At 52.2% G+C, this 18,148-nt stretch overlaps 1 protein-coding gene across 3 annotated transcripts in view; it reads left to right on the forward strand.

Moving 5' to 3' along the window:
* Positions 1–1,683: 1,683 nt before the first annotated feature.
* The window catches only part of PAK3 (p21 (RAC1) activated kinase 3), a 70,419-nt gene continuing 53,954 nt past the window's right edge, over positions 1,684–18,148 (forward strand). For 2 of the 3 annotated variants that reach the window (XM_082061683.1, XM_082061685.1), the window contains exon 1: positions 1,684–1,814. The gene's annotated coding sequence lies outside the window, so the exon portion shown is untranslated. Of the gene's footprint in view, positions 1,815–10,834; positions 10,939–18,148 lie in introns of all 3 variants that reach the window. The other variant, XM_082061684.1, reaches the window with a different exon arrangement.

The raw sequence follows: 18,148 nt of genomic DNA on the forward strand, positions 1-18,148 counted from the left end.
GCTGGGCCAAAGCCCTCTGCAAACTACCTTTAGCTCAACAAGGGAGAGCGTGTCCTGTACAGCGCTTACCCCGTCTGCTTGTCCCGGCCCCGCTGGGTGCACACCGTGCTGTCACTGCACAGAGTGGGGGCACCTCTTTTTGCAGCACCGAGGGACAGCAGCCTCGCAGGATTGCTGCCGGCTTTAGAGCATCTCGACACATCCATGCACAGGGGTGCTTTTCTCTACAGGGATGGATGCAGCGCTGACAGCTTGCTCTGTGGCCTGTCTGCGATCACCGCAGAGCCAGCGGCCTAGTGACGGATGGGCTTGTACTGGGGCAGAAAACCCTCGGTGAGGCCTGAGCGTGCAGCAGGAAGGACCAGCGGTGATTCAGCGGGGGCTGCTTGTCACGTCAGTGCCGGCCCGGTGACTCAGTTGCTTCTGCTGCTGGAGAACCCATCCTCTGGACGAGCTCTGAGGCGGCATTGTGACCACTCATGGTCAGAGGAGATCACATGCCGTGTGGTGGGGCTGGGAGGGTTCGTTATCTCCTCCTGGGTAATTACATATGACCTGCCTTACCTTGGGCAATAGCAGCCAGCAGAAGGTAGCCTTCATTGCTGCATAATGCATTATTAAACACTACCTTGTCTGTCTTCCTTGAGAAAAAAAATAGAAAGAAAGGTCAAAGATGTGCCCATGTTGGGCTGTAACAGCACGGCCCTTCCCGTGGTGCCCGGGTGCAGGGACGCACAGCCCAGGCCGGGTGCAGCTCAGCAAGGCCTGTGCCCCAGCCCAGGGGCTCGGCTGGGAGCTTGTGAAATCAGGTTTGTCCGTGGATCAGTTTTTTCTGAAAATCTTGTGAACATGAGGTCGCCCTCATCAAAGCACACGCTGTAAAGGATGTTTTTCTGCTGGCGCGTTCGGGGACCTTTGCGGGGAAGCACAGCGTCGCAGGAGCGGCTGGCGCTGGGTGCTCACCCCTTGTGCTGGTGGGTCTGTCCCATGTTTTGGCACTGGCGGGAAAAGCCCACACGGGCTGTCACAGGGCAAACGTCACTTGGGGTAACCCACAATTTCACAGTGCATTCCCTGTGCCCTGCAGATGAGGACGAAGGAGCATTATGACCTCATTAATGTTTATAAATATATAAAGGGTGAGTGTCAGGAGGATGGAGCCAGGCTCTTCTCGGTGACATCCAATGATAGGACAAGGGGCAGTGGGTACAAACTGGAACACAGGAGGTTCCACTTAAATATGAGAAGAAACTTCTTCATGGTGAGGGTGGCAGAGCCTGGCCCAGGCTGCCCAGGGGGTTGTGGAGTCTCCTTCTGTGCAGACATTCCAACCCCCTGGACACCTTCCTGTGTAACCTCATCTGGGTGTTCCTGCTCCATGGGGGGATTGCACTGGATGAGCTTTCCAGGTCCCTTCCAACCCCTGACATTCTGGGATTCTGGTGCCTTTCCGGGCCCCTTTCAGCACCAGCCGGGTGCTGGTGCCCGCGGCCGAGCCACGCGGAGGGGGACCCGGGGAGGAGGGCGCACTCAGGCTCCCCCCCGCGTCGCGCTTTCCCCACGCAGCTGCCTCGAAACACAAGATTTGCCCCCGCAGCCTGCGCAGCCAATGGGCGCGGCGGGCGGCGGGTGACGACACGGGCTTCGGGGCCGCGGCGGCGCGTCCCGGCGGCGCGCGCGGCGATTGGCGCGTCCCGGCGGCGGCGCGGGGGGGCGGGCGCGCGGCAGATGGGCTGCGCCCGGGGGGGCCTCGGCGGCGGCGCGAGGCCGCGGCGGGGCGGCCGGTGCAGCATGACAGCGCGAGCGAGCGGCAGGTAACGGGAGCGGCCGCGGGGTGCGCCCGCCCGCGCCGCCAGGGGCACGGGGCCGTGCGCGCGGCGCCGCGGCGGGGACGGAGCGGGGCGGGTTGGGCTGGCGGGGCGGGGGGGCCCGTGCTGCGCCGGTGCCGGGCTCGGCCGCCATCGGTGACACCTGCGTTACCGGGCAACCGCCGCGCCGGCTGCGAATGGAGACCCGCGCCCTGCGGGAGCAGCTCCCGGCGCGGCCGCGGAGCCTCCGCCGGCTCCCAAGTTGTGTCGGCCCCGGCCATGGAGGCTGCCGCGGTGTGCGTGTGCCCAGCGCCGACAATGCGGTGCTGCGGCCGCGCTCTGCAGCGGAGGGGGCGAATCTGCCTATAAATAACTCTGCTGGTTTTTTTTTTAATACTCTTTATTGGCAACACGCATCTGATTGACCCCTTTACAAACGCCTGCTAAGTTCTCCCCGCAATCCGTGCGGGAAGGTGCTCGGTGCCTGGTGCCACCGTGGAGCCGGTCGCCGGTTGTCCCTTTGTCCCAGCCCTGTGCAGCGGCCGGGGAGCTGCTCCGGCCCCGCTCTGCCCGCCCGGCCGCTCCGGCCCCGCTCTGCCCGCCCGGCCGCTCCGGCCCCGCTCTGCCCGCCCGGCCGCTCCGGCCCCGCTCTGCCCGCCCGGCCGCTCCGGCCCCGCTCTGCCCGCCCGGCTGCCCCGCGCCGGAGATGCGCCCGGCTCCTCTGCCCCCTTTTCGGGCATTCAGACGGTTTTCAGATCCAGTTTTCGCCGGTGCCGGAAATGAACCCTATTTTAATACAGTGATGTATTTAACGGAGATGGCTGAGGGAATTGGGGCAGGAAAAGCCACGGCTTCAAAGCGAGCAACATCTGAAAGAGATTGTGGCCTGAGCTGGAAGGAGCGGGGCTGTTTCTGCACTGGCAGCCACAAAGGGTGCTGAGGGGGTTGAATTTTGTCTCTCTCCGTGTGGCTCCATTTTCTGGGGTGGGCACAACGTGCATTAGGAGCCAACAACCTGGTTATCTGTCAGCGTGGAGAGTTTGGCAGACACCCCCAAAGGCTTCGTTCACGTCGTCTCCCCGGTGCCCCACCTGCCCGAATTTGACGCTGTGTGAGGATTGTGGGAGAGGGGAGGCCGCTTTTTGTTTTCCTTCTGGGCACAGCCAGCGATGGCGTTCAGCACAGGGAACCAGGAGGCTGGAGATGAACGTGGGCTTTGCTGAGCGACTGTCGGGCTGACATGAATCACCCCAGTGAGGAGGAGGAGGAGGAAGACGGGCTCTGGGGGGGGCGGGGGGGCTGCAGCGCCGGGGCCAGGCCGCTACCTGCCTGGGGAGGGGAAGAGGGATGGAGATGCTGGGGCTGGAGGGGATGATGAGATGAGATCTTCTCCCCTGGCTCCTCCTCTTGTATGAATCCACCTTCTCGGTGGCTGTCGGGCGAGGGGGGGCCAGGCACAGCTGCGAGGAGCTGGGAAGAGCCCCGGGGGGGCAGCCGGGATGCCGTGTCCCCCAGGTGGGAGCTGGTGTGGGACCTGCGGGCCGGGAACAGCCCGTTGGTGCAGAAATGGCACTGGGGGTTTTCAAGCACCTTTGCCTCATCTCTTGTGGAAGTGGGACACGGGCTGCAGAGGAGCCTCACGCATCCAGGAAAGGTGTTCGGTCATGGGTTACCCAATGGCGTGAGCAGAAAAAGTAAATCAGGAATTTGGGATGGTTTGCTTCAGGCCCAGGCCATGGGCTGGTGTGTTGTTTGCGGGTGTGGAGTGGAGGTTGCTGTGACGGGTTATGTGCACGAAGGGGAAGGACTGCCATGATCTGGGTGTTGTGCAGTGACAGCGATGCTCAGGCTGCGCTGCCGGAGCTGCCTCCTCGGGGGGCCTGGGCAGAGGAGCTGGTGGGAGCGGGTTGGGGGTGTTTTGGGGTCTGGCTTCATAGGTTGGGGGCTGCAGGCAGCCACTTCTGGGCTGTGGAGGAGTTTGTGCTCTGAATCGAGACCTGCATGGATGGCATTTCTTCCCTGAGTGACTCTGGATAAGTAAAAGTAAGTCTCAGTAGCTCCTGCGAGCCCTGAGCTCCTGTTACAGGATTAAGTTTCCAGCCTCACAGGCCACCGCTTGCAGCAGCAACAGTTCAGGAGGCGGCTGTGGGCGCAGGGTGAGCTGCCCTCATTGTGCTTGGACCTTGGTCACCTCGGGGCTTCAGCATGGGCATGCCGGCTTCTCCTAGGGAGTGTCTGATGGGCTCTTTGTGCCTTCTAAACTAACAAACCAAATGAGGGGGTCCTTCAGAAGTTGGTGAGTATTTTGCCGTTGGCTGCAGTGAAGAGGACATAACCTTTCCAAGCAAGTTCACTGGGCAATTTCTCTGTAAGGATCAGACCGAAACTCAGTATTTAGAAGTGTGTGGAAGTTGGAGTCCAACCTATCCTGTGTACCCTGAACCAGCTCACAAGGCCTGGAAAAACAAAACTTGGCGCAAGAGGTTGTCTTCTTTCACATACCATATTTTTTTGCACCTATTGTGCACATGGTTACAGGGATGGGGGAAGCAAATTCAGCTCTGCAGCGTATTGTTTGCCACGACAAACCCAGCTCCTGCGTTAGCCATCTCCTGGCCTGCCAGTGTTTGCTCCTAGAGGAGAGCTGGTTTGTGGTGACAGTTCCAGGTCTCTCTGCCTAGCAGCTTTCTGCTCTTCCTTTTAATGCTGTTAATTGTGACTGTGGGTCCAAGTGTTCCTGGAGCTGCCAGTGTTGTGGGATCAAAGGCAGCCTGGAAGCTGGAGGTCTTTCAGATCTGCCTTCAGCTCCTTCATTTCAGCCGAGTCTGCACAGAACTGGTCGCAGGGGAGATGTTGCTCGATTTGCCTTCTGCTCTGGTTGGGCTCCCTGTGGCTTTGGGACACGAGCGCTGCTGTTGGTTGGTGCTGAGCTGGTGCGAGCGCTGGTTTCTGCTCCTCGCTGTGCTACACGGCAGGCAGGACCCACTGTGATCTTCCTTTCCCATTGCCTGCCCCGGCTCCTGCAAATGGTGCTTGACTCTTTTCTCCCAGCAACTTGATGGGCAGGGGGAGCAGAGTGAGGGGGTGGGAAGGGCAGTGAGAGAGAAACATGAATTAACTTTCACCTGCAGAAACAAACCTTTCTATTTGCCGATAACGTTTTGTGTTTAGCTGGTGTTTTCTCCCTGTAGCTGTTTCGCCTTTTACCTTTCAGACACAAATAGTCGAGCTTAGGTGTGTTCTGTTTCTTCTATGATTACTTTGATTGCCCGATATTGAAGAACGGCGTTAGGCTGAGTGGCAGCTGCTGTGTCTCGTTGGGCCAGGGCCAGCACAGGTGGAGATGCTGATGTGAATGTCTTGTCTCAGACCTGCTGTTGCTGGTGTCTCCTGCTCCTGGCAGTAATTCTGGAATGGAAAAATACAACAAAAGTATCTGTGGTTTGTCTTGGTGCTTTGAGTTTTGGAGAACTTTTCCAGGTGAACATTGGCAGATGTGGGTCGTGTGCAGCTGACAGCAGATGTAGGGTGTGCTCTGTTGGGGATAGCAAAGGGACTTTTCATTTTGCATGTTTAATTGAACAGGTGCAACTTATTAAAGCTCTGGCAGTGCCCTGTTGATGAGTTGGCCAGCTGGCTTTCCTGAGACTGGAGGGCTGCAGGGTGGCCCTCAGCTCCTCAGCCACGCCGTGTAGGACACGGACTCCTTGTTCTGGGCGAGCAGCATGGCATCCACACAGTCCGTCCTACAGAAACCTGCAGTCTTGTTGATGCGGTCTCGTGTCCAGTTACTGGAGCTCTTGACCCCAGGAAGCCCTGGTCAGGCCTGCAGGTACTCCAGGTCTTTGGCTCCTGGGTTGGGAGGATCTTGTCAGCATGTGCCACCAGCCCTACCACAAGCAGCCCTGGGCGAGGTGCACCTTGGGGTATTCCCGTGTCCAGTCTTGTACCTTCCCTTCCAGAGCCAGGTCTAGAAATCACATCTCTCAAAACAAGGGCACGTCCAGCTCAGTTGAGAGAGCTCTACCACGGGTGTCACTTAGCGTGAGCAGATGTTGTCTGTTGGTTTGTCTTGCTCTAAAGACTTATCGTGACTATGTGTGTTAAGTGTTCAATGGTAAAACAGTGTTGTTATAGATTCAATAGGCTTATTTCTCAACATTATTTTTTTATTGTCAATTTGTTATCTGGTGGCGTGTTGACAGATGCAACTGGCTCTTGAGCGATGTCGGCAAAGCTCCTCTGCCCTGGGGGCTTTGCTGTCAGCTGCACACTGAGCAGTTTGCGCCGCTCCCATGCGCCAGCGCTGGTTTGGGGCTCTGTTAGTGCAGGACACCCCAGTACAGCGCCGTGTAAGGCTTGCAAGGGTGGGAAATGGCCAAGTGAAGGTTGGATACACCTTTATTTCATCTGCTTTCGTCGCGTGTGCTTTTTTATTGCCATCAGCAGCAGATAAAAGCAATTGGGATCCCAAAGCATGTGTTCAGGGAGTCTTTGGGGAAGTTTTACGTTTTTCTTCATAATCCTAAGAGCAAAGGTATGCCTTCCCAGAGAAACGGAAACAAAGATTTTGATGTGACCCGTTGACTTGTGGAAGTGGTACCTTGCAGGGGGAGCAGCGATAGCTGTGCTTTGATCCGGCGTGCTGCACACGCGTGTGCTCGGCTTTCCACAAGACAATGTACTGCTATCCCAAATAACCCCAAACAAACTGCCATTTCAGCGCTGCAGTACAGCGCAGACCCTGGAGTCATCCCGCTCTCGTCTTCTTCCTAATCCTGAAGGGTTGAAGGTGCTCTGGCCCCTGCGCAGGCTCAGCGGTGCTGTGCGGGGTGCACGCACGGCTGCTTGCAGGTGGTTATGGGAGCACTAAAATGTTTTCTTGCCGTGTCACCTGAGCACACTCACTTCTCCAGACGGTGCTGTTGAAGGGGCAGCAGCTCCGTGGCCCCCCAGTCCCTGTCCCTTTGGTGGCACGGATAAATTGCTGTGTGCTTTCTTGGGAAGGGCACTGGAAAGTACTTCTGTGTGTCTCTCAAGGGGAGTGAAAGGCCTAATGTTTTCCATTTTCTGTCTCCGCCTTCTCTGTTCCCTGTTGTGAAGGAGAAAATCCTCCAGATCGGAAATTTTCCAGGCTCTTCCCTGCAGAGGATTTTGATTCAACCTGCAGTGACCAGATGCCAGCTCGTATTTATCAGGTGCACCCAGCCCCCCCCAGCTGAACCATGGGGCTGATGGTGCCTGGGAAACTGAGAGGGAAGGATGGAAGTCACGCAATTAAAATCCTGGGCATTTGCTAAAACTCTTTTTAATGTCTCCTGCCCTCACAGGCAGAAGATTGTGGACTTAAATTTGGGATGCTCTTGAAGTGTCACCAGAAAAGCTGTGAAATGTGTGCGTGCAGAAACAGGGGCTTGGAATATGCCTTTAATTGTGATTCCGCTGTGCACGACACAGATTGTCATGCTTTGAGCTCAGGTTTGTTTGTATCAGGGACAGACATTGATACCGCAGCTCCTATTGGGGCATAAATATTTCAGCAACTGAAACGGTGCCTGCGTGCTCCAGAAAAGAGCTGCCTGCATCCTCGTTTGATGCTGTTAGTGAGCCTGGCCAGCTCAGGTTGGCATCCTGGTTATTTATTTCCTACAGATATGGTCTCTGCTAGCTGTGCTGTGCCATGACTCTCCTCTCTTCATGCCAGAGGCTCTGGGAGCTCAAGTTGGGAAGAGGTCAGATTTATAGCAAGAAAAAAGACTCGAGCAGCCAGAAGTTGCTCTCTGCTTTGTTTCTTTTTGAGGAGGTGCTTTGCACTTCATAGGATGCATAGACCAGAAAGAGATGGGGTAATATAGTATTTGGAAGTATCTAGAGTGGCAGTGTGTGGGGACGGTCTCCTCTGCCCCACATCCCACTCTGCACCTTCTCTCCATGCTCTTGTTCTCTCTCCGTGCCTTACACTAGGGGAACGCAGAATCCTCCCCTCTACTGGCATTAATGAATAAGGATTCCTTCAGAATGAATAAGCTGAGTGAGAGTGGAGCCGCCTTCTTATCTGCAGTATATTGACGGTTCACTCACAGAGATCTTGTCCTGGACCCTTCTTTTGGAAAGCTATAGTGATACGGAATTGCTGGAACTCCTGGTACCATTGTGTATTTCTGAAGTAAAACGTCTCCAAAGCATCTAACGTGGGGGCTCTTCTACAGCCACAATCCATAACAGAGACAGTGCGAGCTTTGGAGCAGCTTCTCTTCAGGGCACACTCTGGGGGCACTCGGGTGACAGCCGGGCTGCTTCACGCGATAAGGAAAAGTAACAGGAATCTGGGTATGAGGTGGTTTTCCAGTTCTAAGTCCTTGGTGAGGTAGGATCTCTCTCCTCTTACTTGGTGAGCAGCAATGTGTGGATGCAGTTTCCAGGGCCACAGGTGATGCAAGATGTCAGTTACCTGATTCTTGAGTGTTTTCCTTTGGGCTGTGTTCCGTGGGGTTTGCATTGCTGGTCCTGGCAGAATGGCGGAGGTTGGCCTCACGGGTACAGCTGAACATGCGTGATTCTGTTGGAGGAATACATCTATTGGAGTGGTTATCCTGAGTGTAACTGCTTGTATACCGGAACGGAAATTACGCTTGGAGAGTTGTAACTGTGTAGGAAGCAGTCTGGTAACCGTAATCCCAAAGTCAACCCACAGCAGGACTTACTTTTGGGCAAGAAGAGGTAGAAATTGTGCTCTTACATATCTCAAACAGCTTCTAGAGTGTAAGTTCTCATTAGACTGGTGGCTTTTGTTGGTGGGGTCATTAAACAGAAGGTGCCTGTCCTGCTGTTGGTGGGACACTGGTCACTTCAGTTTTGAACGTTGGTGCCAAAGGGCAGCAAGCAGTAGGTGCTTCAAGCATCCTTCTACACTCTGAGGATCTCAAAGCCTATTTTCTGTGAAAGCTGTCTGAAAGGGTTACAGTAAATGGCTAGAAGTCAGGCCTGGAGAAGAAGCAGAGATGTGTTAGGGCAGGGGCTGAGGGGCTGAGTGCCAGGCGGCTCGTGTCAGACACACAGGGGAACCACAGATGGGGTTACGTGTCCACGACCATCAGCCGGGTGCTGGCAGAGCAGCAGAAGATACCGATCAGAAGCAAACGTGACTGAGTCTTTGTGTCCCGACCTCCCTGTGGGGGATGGGGGTGGTGGTGTGGCCAGGGACCTTGCAAACCCAGGTCAGTAGGTGGCTGAATGATAGAATTTGGGCCCATGGCAATTAACGAGGACAATTTAGGGTGGAACATTACTTCACATGTCCTTCTTTAAAGGCAGACCTGTGGTGCATCCATCCGGCAGCGGGGACTGGGGATTTAAAGGGTTTTTAGACACTTTGCGTTGTATTTTGCTCGCACATGTTAGGGAGCGGTGTCCTTGTATGCGTATAGATCATATGCAGACGTATTTTGAGTTGCTGTGTGTTTTGTCTGAATTTAGAAAAGGAGCGATTTGGAGAGAGAATCCTCCAGGAAATGTTGTTTTTGCAAGTACGGGCCTCTGGATGTGATTTGGGGGGAGAGAAGGGTGGGAATGAGGGGGAGGTTCACTGAGGTTTTCTCCTTTTCTTGTAGTGTTTTGGGAAAGCTCCAGCCAAGGCCCACATACAGTCAAATGAATCAGCCTCCCTTTTTGCTCTCGGTAATTGGCAGCTCTAGCTGCAATGCAGTTTTGATGTGTGGCTAATACACTTTTTCTTGGTTAATTGAGAAGAAAAGCTGCAGTAGATGGATGATGTTGAGCTGGCCTTTGTATGGAGTCTTTGAGGTAATGGGGAGGTATCGTAGGCTGCTTCTTGAGAGGCTGGGATTTGCTGCAGATGATGTTCCATACGCTAGTCTGAAGGCTGTTGTTGCTGTTCATCTGCTATAGAAAATACATTTCTTGTTGCATGTGAGTGTGGAGGGCACTGCAAGCTGGTGCACGGCACTGCTGCTCAGCGCAGGGTTTCCTTGGAAAAGTCTCATTTTATAACAACCATAAAAGAATATTCATGTTCTTAGATGAGTGACTGTTCCCGTGCTGACAAATAAAGCATTTTGGCCTTCTCGTATTCCTGTGACAAAATGAAATTCACTTGTTTCCTAAAGCATCTGGTGCCAGTTCAGACTCTGAGCTTTCTGTGTCTGCTGTGGGGTTTCCAGTGGGCTCGGAAGGCTCGCCAGACAAGCCCAGCATTCTCCAGTGGAAGGGTCCGGGGTGACCGGAGGGCTCTCTGTCCTGGGAACGGGACATGGCGCCGTTGTCCCTGGCAGGCCAGGGCTTGCCAGACGCCTCTTCTTTCCTGTTGGAAGCTGGTTGTACACGGAAGGGCTATATTACTTACACAGCTCTAGTACCTGTTGGTAAATATTGGCTTTAATAGCATACGCTTCCCATGAGCAGAATAACAACAGTGAGAGATGAATGGGAAATAAGCGTGCTGTACTGGGGCAGTAACGTCAGTGTTCTTTTACAATGTTTTAAATGGTAAATATCACACCTATTATTTTCATAGCATTTGAAAGTTCCTTAGGAACAAGTCCCTTTGAGAAACCTGTAGTCATAAATGTCATTAAGTCAGCCTTAGAGTTTTAGTCATGGCCAAGGCTTCAGTAAATGCTGTCTAAACAGAGAAACAAGCCTGGCCTCGAGTTATTCTTCCATGGCATTGCTTCCCAGCCAGGCAGCACGTCCCTCCCTCCCTCCAGTTGTTCTGTGTGGGAACAAGACATTCAAAGAAAGTATAAATGCAAAATCTTCACCAAGAGAAAGGTTTGCTCTGTAGCATTTTGCACCTGAAATGAAGCACAAAAGCGGCTGGTTTTGCCCTGTACCTTTGTCCACGGCGGAGGGGACTCCTGGCTGTTTGAGGACGCAGAGCAGCGTCTCCTTTCCGTGCGTACGTAGCTGAGCAGCACTGCTGTCTGTTTGGTTCAGCGTGTTGTGTGTATCTGGAGAGAGATTATATCCATGGCAGTTGGGCTGAAGTTTGCTCTTTCTCTCTCCAGTTCACTGGACAAGTGTTTTGCGTTTTCTTCGGCATAACTTTAAATGGACATTGTTTTACCCTGTTCTGGAAAGGAGCTGGTATTTCTGCAACTCATGCTGTCATGTAAGTAACCTTTTTCTTTTCTGAACAAGGTCATTACATCATGATGCTATAATCCTCTGCCTGTGGGATAAGCCTCTGTCTGTATCTCTGTCTGCTGCTCTTATCTGTGTTTTTTCTTTAAGTGTGCATGGGGAAGGAGAAATGAGGGGAGAGCAGAAGTTTTGATTCTGGCCTGTTGACCTGTGTTTAGAGAGAATGAGGCATGGGTTGTGAGATGCAAAGGGCTGTTGTCTCACAGAGCTATTGCTTTGATACTTAATCCACAAAGAGAAGCTCCAGAGTCTCAAGTCAGAAGAGCCTGGGGATGAAATTACACCTTTGCCAGGCTCTGACAGGTTAAACTTTACAGAGATGCAGGTAGCAAATTATCCACAGACTGAATTGCAAAGGAGGGCTTTAAAAACCTGCTGGGGAGTTTGAGTGGATAAAAATAGCTTTCGTATCCCTCTTTTTGTCTGTAGAGCTGGGAGCAATCTGCAAAGGAAGGACAATGTCATTATCTTGGTCTGGGCGCAGAGGAACCTGAGGGGTGGAGCGATGCCACCGGGGGTGACGTGGGTCAGCGTGGGCCGGCAGCAGGACCAGCCGTCGCGCTGCCCGGCCCTTTGCTGCCCATTAGACTAAGTTGCCACCCTGCAGTTTCTAATTTGTCTTGGATGCACCTGTGTACTTCTTCCCGAGTCAGTTTACATCACAATCTATCATTCATGGCCAGCCTGGGGTGTGCCCAGTGAAGTATGGTTCATAGCTATTTTTGATTCATTTATAAAGGGATTAGGTGACGTGGTTGCCTGGACAGCCGGGACTGTGCTTGGTGACCCGGCGGGTCTCTCCCAGCCCTGTGTTCCTATGTAACCTGAGGTGATGCCATCTCGACTGCAGCAAGATGCCCGTGATGTAATTTCAAACTGTCTGGCTTGAGCGCCGGTGAAGTCAGGGCGGCTGCGCATGTGGGAGGTAGGACTGGCTTTGATCCGGTCTGTTTTGCCCAAATTATAAGTGGAAAACAGGCAGGGTTTGATTCAAAACAAAACCAGGTAACTGAGCAGAGAAAGTAGAGCAGATTTATTAGTGGCTGGTTCCATCTTTCACCTGCTCCAAGAGGAAATAGCCTGTCGTATTTTCCTGTGCAGTTCCAAGGTCTGTTGCAAATTAAGACAAATAGCCAAATTGAGTCATCAGGTTCTAGTGTCTCAACAAACTACTTAAAAAGATGTCAGGCCCTGACTGTGGGTAGACGTCAAGGTGGCAGAGCTATCAAAGACACACATCTAGAATCCCGTGAAGGCTTGTCTGTTACCGCCATGCCGTACGGGATAGCTGTTGAGAGCGCTGCAGTGAGAGCACATGTCCTCCGCTGGAGGCCATCGGGTCCCGTAGCTGTCAGCAGGACAGGACGGTGATGGACTCCGTGCTCACGTTCCTTCACAGCTCTCGGAACAGACACGAGTTGCTCGGAGTGCAAGCGGAGTGCAAGCGGAGGAGCTCAGGTTGGGCTGGGCCCATCTGTGGAGACGTAGCCCTGCCCGAGCAGTCCCTCTTCCACCCGAAAGGGACACCAGTGACAGCCACTATGTCCTCGGGACAATCTGTGCTTTGTACTTGTCCCTAATGTATTACATGCCAAAATCCAAGAGCCTTCTCATAGAGATTGCGTTGCCAACAGCATCTTCATGTGTGTTTCGGCTTTGCTGCCTCTGCGGATGAGAGTCGGCTCTGTGTGGTTTGGTCCAATGTCAGAGTGTTTTAATGAGGGAGGGGAGATTTCTAAATTAGATTAACTCATTATGCCCTTTTATCATTGCCTGTTAATAGAAAAATTGTAGCAAATGAGTTTGTACTACTTCATTTGCATTACTGGTTGGCTTCAGTTTAATTCCAGCAGAATCTTTGGACCCAGATTCCAAGGGGATGACCATGTTGTGGGAAACACATGGTCACAGCAGAACTTCCCAGCCAGCAGCTATGATAGCTTTGGCTTCTCTACCAGGCTAAATTTCAGAGCAGCATTGATTTTTATTTCTTCATGTAACTTGTGATTTGCTGAGTTATAGCTGACAACAGCTTTTCCCCGTCCTTAAGAGGTCATTCTGCAAACATGCGTGTTTGAAAACTGCAGAATCGCATCTTACAAAGAAAGTCCTCTAAACACGCTTAGCCGAGTGTAATACCTTCCCTTTGCACTTAGTTTTAAAGCCAGATGTCATGAAAACAACTTTCAGCGCTTTGACGTGGGCTCATAATTTTCTCATTGACGCTATTAATATTGCATGCCCACTTGCTCCGTGGTGGGTGTCAGCGCTCGCTAACAGCAGCCATCTGCAAGAGAGGAGCTGCTTCCTGGCATGGAGTGAAATTTAGGCCAGCTGTGAATGCTGGAGCCACATCTTAGCGACGGTCCCTCTGCTTTGCCTGAGCCTGCACTGGGCAGAACTTCTGGTACCCGGACCCCACAGCCTGTGCAGCTGCGTTTGTGTTATTGCCTGTGCCCCGTGCTCTGAAGGCACAAGGCGAGGCCTTTGAGCTCGTTCCAGGAAGCCGATAGCCCTCAACACGAGGGACTCGTCCATTTAACTGTGAAGTGGTCACTGATAAGTGATGCTCTTGTTCAGTTTGGACAACGCTTGAAATGTGATGTCTCCCCTTGCACCCATTCAGCACAGGTGGTGTGTTATGGATTTAGTGAAACAAATGAAAATGCAATTGCAACTCTGGCCTCATAGTTTGGGGGAAGGTAGTTTTCCTGTGTTTTGTCATGCGATGTTGGAAAATCTTACCACTCTTGCCCTTTAGCTTTAATTCCTGGAAATAAAAACAGGTTAGAATTCAGAGAGCAGGGGAAACCAACCAACCAAACTCCAAGCAGCATCCCAGGTTAGTCCTGCATATAGGGGATGTATGTTTTGCCACATGCTGAATTGTTTTGCAGTCAAGATTATGGCATCTGAATGGGTTTTGAGAGTTGTGTCAGAGCTCAGTGGTGAGATAACTTTCAGCAAAAAATAACCTGTCAGTACTGTTCTCTTAGTCAGCGTTAACTATCTCACCAGGGGTTTCGTGATACGCTTGCTTTCCCAAAGGCCGGTCCTATGAAAAATAATGGCTTTGGCCAAATCCTGCTCCAGTTACGTGGGTTGACCTCAAGTTCCATTTAATTTACAGAATTGAGATTTATGAAATAGCTCTGTTTAGTAACTGCATCAGTTCTCATTTTGATGTGACACCTCAAAAGCATTTGCAATAGGAGCATGGTCTCCAGATTTCTGCTATTTCCCAGCACCCATTCATTCTTTCTATAGCTCCCTTTCCAAGTCCTTTCCCTCTCCCGAGATTCCCTTTCTCAGACAGAGTTCTTGGGACGGGTGTTTTGCAGACGGTCACAGGCGTAGGCCAATCACTCAGAAAAGGGCTTTGCCCTGGAGGTGCTTCCTTAGGGAAAAGAATGCGCGGTTCTGCTGTCCAGCCTTTAGAAGAATGGAAACTTGTTTCTTTGAGGGCAAACAGACCTTCTGAAAAGACTTAAAAGTGATTCATCTCCATTTAGCACAGTCTTCAGTATCAGCTTGTCAGACTGGGATCATGTGAGTCACCATCCCTGGAGGTGTTTGAAGGACGGGTAGGTGAGGCTCCTGGAGACATGCTTTAGTGCTAGAATTAGGTTGTGGTTGGACTCGATGCTCTTAAGGGTCTCTTGAAGTCTGAGTCCATGATTCTGTGTGTTGCACTTTATGGTATAATGCCCCTGAATGTGAATCAGATCAGGGCACTCCTACAGTAGACAGCAACCAGAGTGATACTAGGGTTGATAATAATTGCTAAAAGAGTATGATCTACCCAGAGAATCATGATTGAGTTTATCAGTAACACTGAATACTCACCTTCTGATAAAGGTCCCAGCTTGCAACTCCTGTGAAACTTTGCTGAGCTGGGAGTGGTATAAGCCCAGAAAACTGGTACAGAATCTGCCTTGGTGGCCACATGTAAGTGTGTGGGATCAGAACACAGATTAGGTCAGAACTGGCTTTGTGCTCCGCTCTGCTGAGGCCCCCCTGCAGTGCTGGTCCGGCTTTGGGTCCTCCGCACAGGACACTCATGGACCTGCTGGAGAGGGGCCGGAGGAGCCCCAGAAACGATCTGAGGCTGGAACAGCTCTGCTGGGAGCAGAGTTGGGGTGTTCAGCTGGAGAAGAGAAGCTCCGGGAAGACCTTATTGTGGCCTTTCTGTATTTCAAAGGGACCAAGAAGGAGGATGGGGGCAGACTTTTCAACAGGGCCTGTTGCAACAGTACAAGGGGTGATGGTTTTAAACTAAAGGAGGGAGATTCAGGCTGGACATGAGGAAGAAATTGTTGTCCCTGAGGGTGGTGAGAGCCTGGCCCAGGTTGGCCAGAGAGGTGGTGGATGAACCATCCCTGAGACATCCCAGGCCAGGCTGGCCGGGGCTCTGAGCAACCTGAGCTGGTGAAGATGTCCCTGCTCATGGCAGGGGGGGCACTGGGGGAGCTGGGAAGGTCCCTGCAACCCAGACTGTTCTGTGATCTGAATGGGCTGTAGAAGCACCAGTGGGTATCTCAGATGCATAGATGAGTTCTTGATATTGAAGATACTAACCCTGGCCAGGCCCTGAAGGTAATGTGCAAGGAGTATGTGCTCGATAAGCCTAAGTAACTTCTGCTTGTCAGAGGAGTGGAAGCGTTTGCTCTGCACATGGGTGGTGAGTCGCGTGCAGGCGGAGCTGGGCTCTCCTGGGGCTGAGCGCCTTCTGCGCAGCCCTGGGACGGCTGTGGCTGCTGTGCTGCGTTACTGAGTCCCATCGTGTTCTCTGGAAGCAAGTGAGTGAAGTTTTGGTCATGGTTGAAAAGACATTCGTGGATAAGGAATTTTGGTTCAAGGTGGTCCAGGGTGTAAATATGGGGATGATCCAGATTCAGGTGGAGGCCTTGCACGAGGAGCAGGCGGGCTGTGCGGTGACGTCTGCTGCTGTTTTCTGGTCAGGCTGGCTTTTCTTTCTGAATGAATATTGAGACGAGCTTTGTTTTGTTAAAGAGAACATGGAGGTTCTGTTTTGTTGGTAGGTGCTGTTGTCTCCTTCATAAAATCCTTGATGTAATAAAGAAATGTTTATGGCGAAAGGTGCTCATGCCAAGTAAAACAAGAGGTGCTGGCTTGAAATAGTTAGATGTTTCTAGGAGAAGCACAAAATATATTTTCAATGCATGCCTTAATGTCACTTCTTAGATTTTCCTTGATAGCATTTCTAATCAGCAAGCCCTTATCCCTTCTTGGCCAGTATTGCAACTTAATGACAAATAATTATGTTGGTTCTTTATCACTCAACTTGCCAAGTCATTTACCTGTTGGAAGGATGGAGAGGAGAATTTATTGCCTCTGTGTCTCTTGATGTTCTGCAATGCAAATGCGTGCTTTCCCAAAGCCGTGGGGAAGGTGCATTATCTGAAATCGCAGGCGAAGCGCACCCGCAGATGGAGGGGTTGCGTGCTGCCTGCACGGAGAATCTAGCCCAGTCCTTTTAGTGCCATGTTAGCCTGTACCCACAGGGTTTGGTAAAAAGGAGATGAGGGAGATAGCTGGATGTTAAACAGTAATTTCTGATGTGCACATACAGCACTCACATAGACACAAGAAAGAAGAAAATTCTGGGCTTGTCAAAAAAGTGGCAGTGGCTTAACTGATTTGGTTATAAATCACCCGCTTTGAGTGGTGTGGACACCAAGTGTGAACACGCTTGTGCAAATTCCAGCCTTTGCTTGGGTCCATTTTGTGCAGCTGGATTGTCAAATGAAGTAATACTGGCTGCTGTGTGAGTTAGGCCCACTCTAAATGTGTTGGTGTTGCAGTTCAGGTTGTAATCATCTCAGTCTGGCCAGTGTGCTCCGTGCCGTCAGTCTGGGTGAGGAAGCTGAGGGGAAGGCTGATGGGTCGCAGTGGGTCCCATGGTGGTTCCTGGAGCGTGTCTGAGCGTTTGTCGCTGTGCAGTTGAAGGTTAGCCCAGATCCTTCAGTGGCACGTCAGGCTCAGTTACCAGATGCTACGTACAAATGGTTTAGTACAGACACATCTTCCCTCCTGCCAGCTTTTCTGGGTGAACAGTAGATCTTGGCAGAAGGACTTTTTCAGGCAGTGTGGTGGGGCAGAGCGGTGTCACGCAGCTACATTTGCATGCTGAGGCTGTCTGGCTCTGTGTCATCCATCTCCAGAGCTCTCTCAAAAGGTTCTAGGCCAAGATGATCACTCATTTGTTATAACTCACATGCTGAGCTTGGAAGAACTGATTCATGTTGAGTCCAGCATCACAGATTCACAGGAAGGAGAGATCCAAGTTGCTTGTGGTATGTGTGTTAGAGAACCACAATAATAATGGGAAATGACAGCAATACCTGACATTCTACATTTTCCGAGCACTCTCCAGCCATTAACTAGTGAATAATCTGCACAGGATGGCTGGGAGGTGGCCAGCAGGCTGGCTCTCTGTTGGAGGAAGGTCGAGTGGAGACTCCGACATCCTCAGCCTCTTGGGAGCTCAGCTCCCGGTGCCCTGGTCGCTGTGTATACACAGCATCGCTGACGGGTACGTGCAGCCTGAGCCCTTTCCCTGTCGTACGGCCAGGTACGTGGTTTCTATATCTCCCTGGCGCTAAGACCTTCTAAAACTGTTCAGAAAAGATTGGGACTGGAAGAAATGCTGTTTTCACAAAGGAATGGAAAAGCTGTTCCTGGGGAATCTGGATCCCCTGCCAGGGGGTGCTGGTGTTGAACCTGGGTTTCCCACTCGTGTTAACAGCCCTGAGCCTGCACTTTCTTCAGCTGCTCTCCAAGGGAACAGAAATGCTGTTCCCTCCCTGTTTCCTCCGTGTGATGAGGCCTTCCAGAACAGCGGCATATTCCCATGAAAAGATTCTCTTTCAAGCCACTGACATGCAACTTGCTGAAAAATTCATGACCGACTGCATTCGGAGAGCCCGGCTGTCCCAGGAGCTCGGGCTGTGCCTGTCGGGTCGCAACGCGCCTGCAGGGAGGCAGAATCCTAAGTACCGGATCAGTCCCAAGTGTGCGGGGATTTGTTACAGCATCATTGTAGCCACTGAGAAATGAGGGAATTGAGGCACGTTGTAATTATGCAATTGGCCGGAGTCCTCCTGATACGTCAGTTACAGAGCAGAAGGGAAAATCGGGCTCCTGTTTCTTCCTCC

This window comes from Streptopelia decaocto, assembly GCF_964273445.1.
Source record: "Streptopelia decaocto genome assembly, chromosome: 10".
NCBI classification, from domain to species: Eukaryota; Metazoa; Chordata; class Aves; order Columbiformes; family Columbidae; genus Streptopelia; species Streptopelia decaocto.